We start from the raw sequence: 12,406 nt of genomic DNA on the forward strand, positions 1-12,406 counted from the left end.
AAGAGCTTGGAAGGATGCATGTCATGCCCTAACGACAAATAACACCACCCAAGAATACTGTACCCAGATAAGCTCTCATTAATAGCTGAGAGAACAGTAAACACTTCCATAACAAGGAAAAGTTGAAACAGTATGTGGCAACCAAACCAGCATTACAGCAAATTCTCAAACATATTCTACACACTGAAAATCAACACAACCATTTTACTGACAGAGAAATGAGACCTAAAAATCATGAATTGACAAGTCACAGGCCCTAACAAAATTTAAAAAAATAGCAGGAACTAATAAATATTTTTCAGTTCTAACCGTCAATATCAGTGGACTTAACACTCCAATTAAATGGCATAGACTGTCCAGTTGGATCAAAAAGCAAGATCCATCCTCTGCTGTCTTCAACAGACACATCTTGACCCTCCCCCCCAAAAAAGACATATTTTAAGAGCAGGAGGCTTGAATAAAATTTATCAAGCTAACATCCCTCATAAACAGGCTAGAGTTGCCATCCTCACCTCATATCAGATAAAATAGACTTCAAACTAAAATTAGTGAGAAGAGAAAAAGAAGGTTATTAGATACTACTACAGGGATCTCTCCTCCAGGAGAACATAACCATACTAAATATCTACATATCGAATCCTGGAGCACAGAATTTCATCAAGCAAATTTTACTTTCACTAAAACCATACATAGATCAATACACAGTGATTGTTGGTGACATTAACACACCACTGTCACCTCTGGATAGATCAACCAGGCAAAAACTCAAGAGAGAAACCTCAGAATTGAACAACTGCATAGACCAACTAGATCTAACAGACATCTGCAGATTATTCCACCCAGCAACACCAGAATATACATTTTTTCATCAGTACATGGACCATTTTCTGAAATAGACCATATTTTAGGGCAAAAAGCAAACCTGTGCAGATTCAGAAACACTGAAATTATTCCCTTCATTCTCTCGGACCACAAGGGCATCAAATTGGAATGGAACACCAATCTCCACCAAGGAAAACCCTGTAACTCATGGAGATTGAACAGCACATTGTTGAATCATTGAGGGGTCATCAAGAAGATCAGAACAGAAATTCAACAGTTTATGAAATTTAACAAAAAGGAACACACAAAATACCAGCTCCTTTGGGACACAGCAAAGGCAGTACTCAGAGGAAAATTTATAGTTCTTAATGCCTACATTAACAAATTGGAAAAATCTCAAACCAACAATTTAATGGTGCACCTTATAGTGTTGCATAAAAGGAAACAAACCAATCCCAACTCCATTAGAAGGAAGCAAATTATTAAAATCAAAGCAGAAATAAATAAATTGGAGTCCAAAAAACTATAGAAAAAAATTAACAAAACAAGGAATTGTTTCTTTGAAAAAATTAACAAAATTGACAGACCCTTAAAAAATCTTAACAAAAGAAGGACACCCACCCAAATAATCAAAATATGGGACAAGAATGGAAATATCATGACAGAAATTACCAAGATATAGAGCATCATAAGGGATTCCCACTCTCTCCACTCCCCTTTAACGTAGTATTAGAATTCCTAGACAGAGCAATAAGGAAAGAATAAGCATAAAGGGAAACCAAATAGGGAAGGAAGAATTGAAACTTTCCCTCTTTGCAGATGACATGATTCTGTATTTTAAGACCCCTATAAACTCCACTTTTAAGTTGCTTGTGCTGAATCAAAACTTTGGAAAGATAGCAGGGTGTAAAATTAACCCTCAAAAATAAATGGCTTTCCTGTATGCCAACAACGAGTGGTTGGGGCAGCAATTAGGAAAGCAACTACTTTTGCAATAGCCTAAAAGGAAATAAAAAAAGGTAGGAATTAACTGAGAATGTAAATGTAAATGACCTAAATGATGAAAACTTCAAAAACCAATAAAATGAAATTAAAGCAGAACTAAGGAAGTGGAAAAACCTCCCATGTTCCTGGATTAGAAGAATTCATATCGTAAAAATGGCAATCCTGCCAAGGGGCATCTAAAAATTCAGTGAAATACTCATCAATATCTCAATGTCATTTTTAAGGAACTAGAAGATGCCATCCAAAATTTCATATGGAATAATAAAAGACCCTGTATAGCAAAAACAATTCTTAGCAGGGAGAAGAGAGCAGGAGGAATTTAATTACCAAACTTAAGACTCTATTACAGAGCTATTGTAACCCAAACAGCTTGGTACTGGCACAAGAACAGGCCTGAGGACCAATGGAATAGAACTGAAGACCCAGAAATCAACCCTCAGACCTAGGGCCACCTAAACTTTGATGAGGGAGCAAAAAAATTAGAATTTCAAAAATTCAGCTTCTTCAACAAGTGGTGCTGGCAGAACTGATTAAGTAATGTAAAAAACTGCACCAGGATTAATTCCAAATGGATCAAAGACCTCCAAGTAAAAGCAGAGAGCTTGAAATCTTTAAAAGAATGAATAAGAGATGCAATAGATCTCCTTGGCACAGGCCCAGACTTTCTTAATAAAGACCCAGAAACACAATAAAGAAAGTTTGGACAAATATGACTGCAATAAAATACAGAGCTTCTGTATGGCAAAGACCATAGTTAGCAAGTTAAATAGTTCACAGAGTGGGAGAGGTTCTTCAATAACCATACAACAGACAAAGGTCTCAAATGTAAAATATATCTACAGGTAAAAGAATTGAATCTCTCCAAAACAGATTTTCAAAGAAACAACCATCCCATTAAAAGATGGGCCAAAGACTTAAAGAGAGACTTATCTGAAGAGGAAATAAGAATGGTCTATAGGCATGTTAAGAAATGCTTGACGTCTCTGGCGATAAAGGAAATGCAAATCAAAACAACTTTAAGATTCCACCTCATTCCAGTTAGAATGGCTATGATCAAGAAATCTAATAACAACAGATGCTGGTAGGGATGTGGCCAGGGGGTATGTCTACTACACTGCTGGTAGGAGTTCAACTACTTTAGAAAGCAGTTTGGCAGTTCTTCAAAACACTAAACATAGAGCTCCCCAATGACCCAGCAATTCCACTCGTTGGCATTTACTCAAATTTCCAGAAATAAGGACATACTAACGCCACTAGCACAACAATGTTCATTGCAGTACTGTAGTAAACAGTGCTTCAATGAACATTCAGAAGACATGGAACTAACCCAGAAGTCCCTCAGTAGATGATTGGATCAAGAATATGTGGTACTTATACACAATGGAATTCTGTGCAGCCATCAGAAAAAAATGACATCACCCCATTTTTAAGGAAATGGAAAGACTTGGAAAAAATCATATTAAGTGAAGTAAGCCAGACCCAAAGGAACATTGGCTCAATGGCTTCCCTCATTTGTAATAATTAGTACACATCTCAGACTCTCCTAGCAGAGGATGACAAAACCTAGGTACATAAGGTCACATAGGGTGAGACTAAATGAAAGAATCTCTAAGATATGGACATCAAAACTTTATCTTGTGTGATAGTTGTTCCTAATGTCCTATGTTATTTTTGTTCTCTTTTTTTGCCCTTTGGTTAATCTCATGTTGTTACTGCTTTTGACTTTGTTACCTGGTATATTGTATACACATTCATTTGTTTATTTGAAATAGGAAATAGAAGGGGGGAAAACAAGATGCTTGAGAAGGGGTAGGGGGAGGGAAAAGAGGACAAAAACACAAGAAGGTGTATCAACGTGTAAGAAGTAATGCACCTACTACCTGGCAAAGGTAACTGTCACCCCTCTATACATTACCCTGACAATAAAATATCAAAAAGTAAGCCAGATTACAATTTCATATTTTTTTGCTCGTAGGAGAACTAAAAATTTTTAGTAAACCTAAATTAATTATAATATCAGACAATTCAAATACAAGATTTCTAGGAATGTTGATACTCAAAGATGCTTTGAGCTTTAACAAAAAGTTAAGACAAAGCATGATCTACAATTAATGCTGCTAACAAAATAAATATTTTTTTCTGCCAGTCCTGGGCTTGAGCTCAGGGCCTGATCACTGTCCTTGGACTTTCTCAAGGCTAGAGCTCTACCACTTGAGCCTCAGCACCACCTCCGGCTTTTTTCTATGTATGTGGTACCGACGAATTGAACCCAGGTCTTTGTGCATGCTAGGCAAGCACTCTTGCCACTAGGCCAAACTCCCAGTCCCCCAAATCAGTAATTTTTAATAAACTTTTATATGCCTATAAAATGTTGAATAACAGGTAAAACCTGTCATGATTTCAGCCACAGCCAGAATGTTTACTCTCTATCCAAATGACCATCTCTGACTGCAGAGTCATAGTATGCAAGAAGCTGATGTGGGAAAAATGAACTGATAAAACATTTACTGAAGAGAATATTCTCCAACAGACTATAACTTCTGGGTCAGTGAGCTAAAGGGAATCTTTTTCTCATATTCAAGATCTTTGTTGATTACAAGCCTATAAGTTTTTGCTTATGGCTGTTGGCTTCTGATGTGGGAGTCAACTAATAGGAGAATGAAAAAGCACAACTTTTGCAACTCTGATTGTACTGTAGAGAGCTGAACGATATGATGTGAGAATTAAAGTGCCAAGATTGACCTGAGAGTGAAGGAGATTCCTATGTCAATCTCCTCAAAGGGTCATCAGAAAAGGCCATGTACACCAAAATATCTTTTGATTAGAAATACATCAGCTGGTTTGGAGGACAAACTATCTCCAGAGTATCAAAGGCACTTTGATGCCAAGTTATATGGGCTAAGGAGAAAATAAGGATATCCTCTGAAAACTCTGAAACCAATTGGAAACATTTTTTATTAAAGAATTTATTAACATTGATTTTTACATCATATTTCAAATGTCATGTTTAACAAACAAGTATTCAAGAAGGGAATCTATATACAATAACTGGCACTTGTTTTAGAATATAATTAAAATTAAGCTGAGGGTTTGTATGTCATAGATACATATTTATATATGTAATAAAACATGTCTACAGAGTATGTAGCACATCATGGATTTTTATATCTATGTAGTTATGTTTATATCTCCTAGACCATGTCCATAACTGGATAACTAACTATTGAGTCATAGCTCTTGTACTGTTGGGATCTAATATCCACATATTAAGGATACCATGTGCCTTTTGTTCCTTTGGCCTTGACTTATCTCACTCAATACGATTCCCTCTAATTTCAATGGGAATCACTTTATAACATCAGCACAGTCTAAATTCAGCCCAATTCATATGAGCAGGGTAAGAGAGAAAGAGAGACAAAAATAGAAACAGAGACAAGGACAATCCCTGCAAATGTGACATCTCAATTTATAAAGCTTTATAAAGCACATTGACTGGCATATGAAGAAGCAAGATAAGGTGATTCATGGTCAAGAGAAGGAAAGTTCAATTTAAAGTAAGCTAAAGAATTGATAATATAAGGCTATATCAAAATTTCATTAAAATACAAATAAATATGTTAGATGATTAATGTAAAGCATGGGATATATGTAAAACAATGAAGATATTAGTATAGTAAGAAAAATTATAAATTTTAGCAAACAAAATAATTAATGTAAGAAACACTAGCCTTAAAAACAAACTTAAAATCTTAATAGTTTACAACAAAGGAAAGTGAATCAACTTGAAGTAGAAATGATGAAAAATGAAGCAAAGAATATAATAAATAGATAATGAGATAGAGAATCTAAGAGTCATTGAGAAGGGCCAAGTAGTTTCTAATACTATTATGGAAGAAAAGAGAGAAGGAACAGAAGAAATATTTGGATAGGCAAAATGTTTTTTTCCACTTGATCATTTTTATTAATTTAATGTTACGGTCAAGGTTTTGTCAGAAAGATTACAGTTATATATGTAAGATTGTGAATATATTTCTTGCTGGGCATTGTTACCCCTCCCATGGTTTTCCCTCCCCCATCACCCCTCAAGTTGTAGAGTTCATTTCCAAAATACTGTCTTGTGAGTATCGTTTTGCATTGGTTCACCTTTTCTCCTTTGTCTCACCATTTTGTCGTTCACCTTCCCTTCCTTAATTCAGAAACAGGGCACCAAAATCAAATATAGTTACAACAGGGGATAAACCAAAGGAAAAATAGAAAGAAAAAAGAAATAGTTTCACATATTATATTAAAAATTGCAACTAAAAAAACCTCCATTCCATAACTTGGAGTTCATTTAGCTTAGCATCATCTTATATGATCATATGTACATAGCTAATAAGCTATTGGATCTTCTGCTAGGACAGTCCTCAGCATATAATTATTACAAATGAGGGAAATCATGAAGTCTTTGTTTCATTTGGTCTGGTTTACTTCACTTATGATTTATTTCCAAGTCTTTCCATTTCCTTGTTAATGGGGTGATGCCATTCTTTCTGATGGATGCATAGAATTCCATTTTGTATATATACTGCATCTTCTTGATCCATTCATTTACTGTGGCCTATGGGTTGTTCCTGTTTATTTTATGTTTTAATTTCAGTAACATCAAAATGGCTGATTTGTTTTCCATTTGTGTTCATTTCTTCCCATGATTTGTCTACAGTATGCCTTTAAAATACCAGAAAATGCTGTGCTTAGGAGAAGCTCAAGTTGTTTCTATTTCTACAAAGAAAGATAAAGATAAATAAATATAGATAAATAGATACATAAATATAGATAATATGTAGTATATATAGAGAGTATATGGTATATATATATATATACACACACTTCCATTCATACATGCATATATATGTGTAATGCATACACATACATATGACCCAATATTTGTTATTGAATTCTGAAAATATAAGAAACAAAACATATTCAAATATGTGTTATCATATAGCACAGATACTTTGCTTTAAAATAAATAATACTGCCATGATTGGAATGTTGATAAAGAATAATTTTCTGTGACAATATTTTGTGTTGGATTTTGAAAATACCATTTGGTTAGGTTATTGCTCATCTTACTTACAGAACTTGCTCTGAATATAAAATCTTAGATGTGATGCTAGACAAATCTTCCCCAAACTAGCTTTAAATGGGTTTGACAACAAATTATAATGTGGAATAATTCACATAGCATTCAATATTACTGGAGTTGTTTAAGACTTATTTAAGCATTATGTCAAATGTGAAGATTGAGATAAATTCTGTAATTTAATTTAGTGCCTGAAAGATTGATTCTTAATTCTGAACTTTTTTATTGTGATTAATAGAAGGGTTACATTATATTCACCAAATAGAAGGTGCATAACTTCAAAAACATTGATACCTTTTCTTATGACATGGTCCCCATTTCCCTCCCCCCGCTGCTTATCTTGATTTCCCCCCTTCTGGATAGGTAAATGTTTTATGAATATAGAAGATGGCACCCAAATGTGTAAATTTCGTTATATTGCAGATGAATTTTTTAAAAAGCAAGAATAATAAAAAAAACATTTAAACATATTTTCTACTGTAATGAAAACTAAGGTATAGATATAAGGTAATAGATATAAGATAAACTGGGCATTCCTTACTATGTGTTAGTGGGGTTGAGAATGTCCTTCTCACCAGAAAAATTTTAGGGCAGACACAATGCATAGTTACCTTTCCCGTATTGAAAGAATCATACTGTCACTTTATAATTACTTTGACGGGAAAAGCAACTGTAAAAATGAATCCCACCTCTGAGAGAAATGTATAGAACTGATTGCTTTGAGATAAAAGTATAAAATTAGCAATTGTAATTAAAATGTAAAAAGTAGGCTAGGGGGAACCTGGCACCGTGGCTCACACCTGGAATCATACCTACTCAGGAGGCTAAGATCTGAGAATCGAGATTCCAAGCAAGCCCGGCACTAAAGACTGTGAGACTCATCTCCAATTAACCACTAGAAAACTGGAAGTGGCACTGTGGCTCAAGGGATAGTATGGTATCCTTGAGCTGGAGCTCAGGGACAGTACCCAAATCCAGAGTCCAAGTCCCATGATGACAAAAAATGTAGGCAATGGGGAATAAGAAGGTAGTATGAAGGACTTTATGGAAATAAATTTCTATGAAATATGGAGAAATGTAAGTTACTACAGCTAACATAAAAGTAAAATTAATGTATATTTCCCACTAATATTTTAAAATCTGGGGGGGCATTTATTAATAGGAAAATTACTACATGGAAAATAGTTCCAGCTCATATGGCCAAAAACTATGAAATATATACAATAGTTTTGAATTTTTATATAAGCTCTTTTATGAGACTAATGTAAGCCTGATGCTAGGCTTGATAATGTATCATAAGAAATTTAGGGATTAATACCTTTTAAGAACGTAGATGGAAATATGCTTTGTAAAATATTGACATATTAAACCATATAATTCTTAGAAATGATAACATGTTAGCATCCTATAAAATTAAGAGATGTTTTAACATTCAAAATTCAGTTAATATAATTCCACACATTGACTGAATAAGAAACATATATGATTATTTAAACAGTTTAAGCAAAGCAAATAAATTTGACAAAGACTCTCAGAAAACTATGAGTAGAATGGCTAATTAATAATTTCAGAAAAATGTACAGGTGATATTAGTTTTCTGTAAATCTCCATGTATGAAAAACACCAAAGTTTGATAACAAGACTTAGAACCTCCTATTCCTTCTTGTAAAGTTTTCAGTGTGTCAGCTTTTAGCTCCAGGTGTTTGATTCATTTGGAGTTAATTCTAGTGCAGGGTGACAAAAAAGGATCCAACTTTAGTTTTCTGCAGGTGCTTAACCAGTTCTGCCAGGACCAATTGTTGAAGAGGTATCTTTCTTCCATTGTATTTTTTTGGCTCCCTTGTCAAAGATTAGGTGGCTAAAGGTCTGTGGGTTAATGTCTGGGTCTTCAGTTCTATTCCATTGGTCTTCAGGCTTGTTCTTGTGCCAGTACCAAGCTGTTTTGATAATTATAGCCCTGTAATAGAGTCTAAAGTTTGGAATTGAAATTCCTCCAGCGCTGTTCTTTCTGCTAAGAAGTGTTTTTGCTATACGGGGTCTTTTATTATTCCATATTAAATTTTGAATTGCCTCTTCTATTTCTTTAAAGAATGCCATTGGGATATTGATGGGTATTGCATTGAATTTGTAGATAGGCCTTGGCAAGATTGTCATTTTCACAATGTTGATTCTTCCAATCCAGAAGCATGGGAGGTTTTTCCATTTCCTTAGTTCTGCTTTAATTTCCTTTTTTAGGGTTTTAAAGTTTTCATCGAAAAGGTCCTTTACATTCTTAATTAAGCTAATTCCTAGATACTTTATTTTCTTTGAGGCTATTGTGAAAGGAGGTTCTTTCCTGATTATTGCCTCGTTCCTCTCACAGTTGGCGTAAAGGAAGACGGTTGATTTTTGAGGGTTAATTTTATAGCCTGCTACTCTTCCAAAGTTTTGAATCCGCTCAATGAGCTTGGGTGTAGAGTCTACAGGATTCTTTAAATACAGAATCATGTCATCTGCAAAGAGGGATAGTTTTATTTCCTCTTTCCCTACTTGGATCCACTTTATGCTTGCTTCTTGCTTTATTGTACTGACTAGGAATTCTAGTACTATGTTAAAGAGTAGTGGAGAGAGTGGGCATCCTTGTCTCGTTCCTGATTTTAGAGGGAATGGCTTTAGACTTTCACCATTAAGTGTAATACTAGCAGTGGGTTTCTCATAGGAGATACAGTAGGCCTCCTTGGCACAGGTCGAAACTTTCTTAATAAGGACCAAGAATCACAAGAAATCAGAGAAAGGCTGGATAAGTGGGACTGCATTAAACTGCAGAGCTTTTGTATGGCAAAGGACATAGCTAGTAAATTAATTAGGAAGCCTACAGAGTGGGAGAAGATCTTCACCAACCAAACAATGGACAAAGGCCTCATATCTAAAATATATCAACAACTCAAAAAATTGAATCATTCCAAAACTAATCTCCAAAGTAACAACCATCCCATTAAAAAATGGGCCAAAGACTTAAAGGGAGTCTTCTCTGAAGAAGAAACAAAAATGGCCTATAGACACATGAAGAAATGCTCAACATCTCTGGCCATAAAAGAAATGCAAATCAAAACAACTCTAAGATTCCACCTCACTCCAGTTAGAATGGCCAGAATCAGGAAAATGAATAATAACAGATGCTGGAGGGGATGTGGCCAGGAGGGATCACTACTACAGTGTTGGTGGGAGTGCAAACTCGTTCAACCACTATGGAAAGCAGTATGGCAGTGCCTCAAAAGGCTAAACATAGAACTCCCCTATGACCCAGCAATTCCACTACTTGGCATTTACCCAACCATCCAGAATCTAGGGCATACTAAATCCACTAGCACAACAATGTTCATTGCAGCATTATTCACCAACCTAGATGTCCCTCAGTTGATGAGTGGATCAACAAGATGTGGTATTTGTACACAGTGGAATTCTATGCTGCTGTCAGAAAAACCGACATCGACCCATTTGTTAGGAAATGGAAAGACTTAGAAAAAATCATATTAAGTGAAGTAAGCTAGACTCAAAGGAACTTAGGCTCAATGGTTTCCCTCATTTGTCATAATCAGTAGAAACCTTGTGCTCTACTAGCAGAGATCTGCAATAGAGCAAAACCTTGATACATAAGGCCATATAGTATGAAGCTAATTGAAAGGCCCTCCAGGATATTGAAACAAAAGCCTTATAACGAATGATTGTTGTCCTTAATGTACTATGTTATCTCTCATCTCCTTTGCTGTCCCTTGGGTAGCTCATATTGTTACAGTATCTCACTTTTTTATCTGATATATTGAATTTATTTGTATTTGGTTATTTGCAATTAGATAGGGAAGGGGGGAAAACGAAGATGGGGGGGGTGGGAGGGAGGGTAATGGGTACCAAGGCATGTGAAAGGGTATCCATGCATGTGAATTAATGCACCTTCTATATGGCAAATATCATGTAACCCTTTTATTAATTACAATAAAAATAAAAAAGGACTTAGAACCTTTCCCAAATGCCAATTTAATAATTTATAGTTTATTAAGACCATCTCTGAGAGTAAGTAAATTGGCATTCTACATATTAATTGTGTAAAAAAAGTCAATTTATTCTATATGTGAAAAGATAAGCTTAATTTTAGCCCATATTTTTTCTTGTTAAGTGAACAATTTTATTTTCCCATTAAAAAGCTAATACTTGACATACACTACAAAGTGTAGATAAAAACATGCAGTTTCTCACTTATTGAAACGAAGTCATGCATCTAATCCAGAATGAATGAGTAATAGCAAACAGTTTTAGAAAAAATATCCCCATGTATTCTAAAGCCATTGTTAGAATCTCAATGCAGTATATTACCCTTTCGGTTTTCTATGTGCAAGGCAATAGCATATGTTGAGTTTGTTTTACTAAGAAATTGCATAAGGATCATTACTGTTTATTAGGTCAACAAAAGCCACCACGAGCGCCTTCTAATGAGTCAGCATAAAGTTTACTTATTAGGTAATCTAAACAACTGATTTCAGATTTTGGAGCCCTATCAATATTACTCAGATGTTTCCCTGTTTTCCTTGCAGAGAAACATTCTACCTTATTGCATATGCTCTTCCTATTTCTCATGGTAAGGTTACCTAAGAAGATCCATGTTAGAAGTAGCCTACCTATGAAACAAAGATATTTTTCAGAGAATTAATAATCTGAGATCTTGACTTAAATTCTACCTTTTACTCAGTTTGACTTTCTCTGTTTTCACATGTCAACCACAGTCTGAACATATTTGATGGACACCTCCATATAAACAATATCTTTGAAACTGTGCACCCTTGAAATTGAATGGAATGCTATAACCTATTCTGTTGCTTTCTGGGATATGAAACATACATCTGCCAGCAAATTCTATATTGTATTTTCTATTCACCACTCATCAGTGTACCTTAGTGTTTGTGTTCCAATAATGACCTCAGAACATTGGCATAGAGGAAATATAATATAGATAGGCACCCATACTATTAAGTTCCAATATTTGCTATGGGTTTGGAGGATATGTCCTCCAAACAAAAGAGGGAATTACTGATTTTGAACCTCCTTATTTTCCTTCTCCACAGCTTCTTCATGGGTGACAAACTTCTCCAAGATACAGCCCTTGTGTACAATATGTTTATTTGTTCATTTGAATTAGGGAAGGGAAGGGGAACACAAGATGATGAGACAGAGGACAAAGGGTAAACCAATTTAACAGCGATACAAGCCAGCATGTTGGAAATTAATTCTACAATTTGGGAGGAGATGGGAGGAGGAAAAGTGGGAGGAAATATGGGAAAGGGTAACAATGTTCAAGAAGAATTGTACTCACTATCACTCTGTACATCACCTTGACAATAAAAAAATAAATAAAATTTTAAAAAATTCTAACTAGTGTAGAAATATATAAAATAATAATGAAAAGTATTTAAAAGTATAGTA

The sequence above is a fragment of the Megascapheus bottae genome, chromosome 8 (genome assembly GCF_031878675.1).
Source record: "Megascapheus bottae isolate mThoBot1 chromosome 8, mThoBot2.hap1, whole genome shotgun sequence".
NCBI lineage: Eukaryota > Metazoa > Chordata > Mammalia > Rodentia > Geomyidae > Megascapheus > Megascapheus bottae.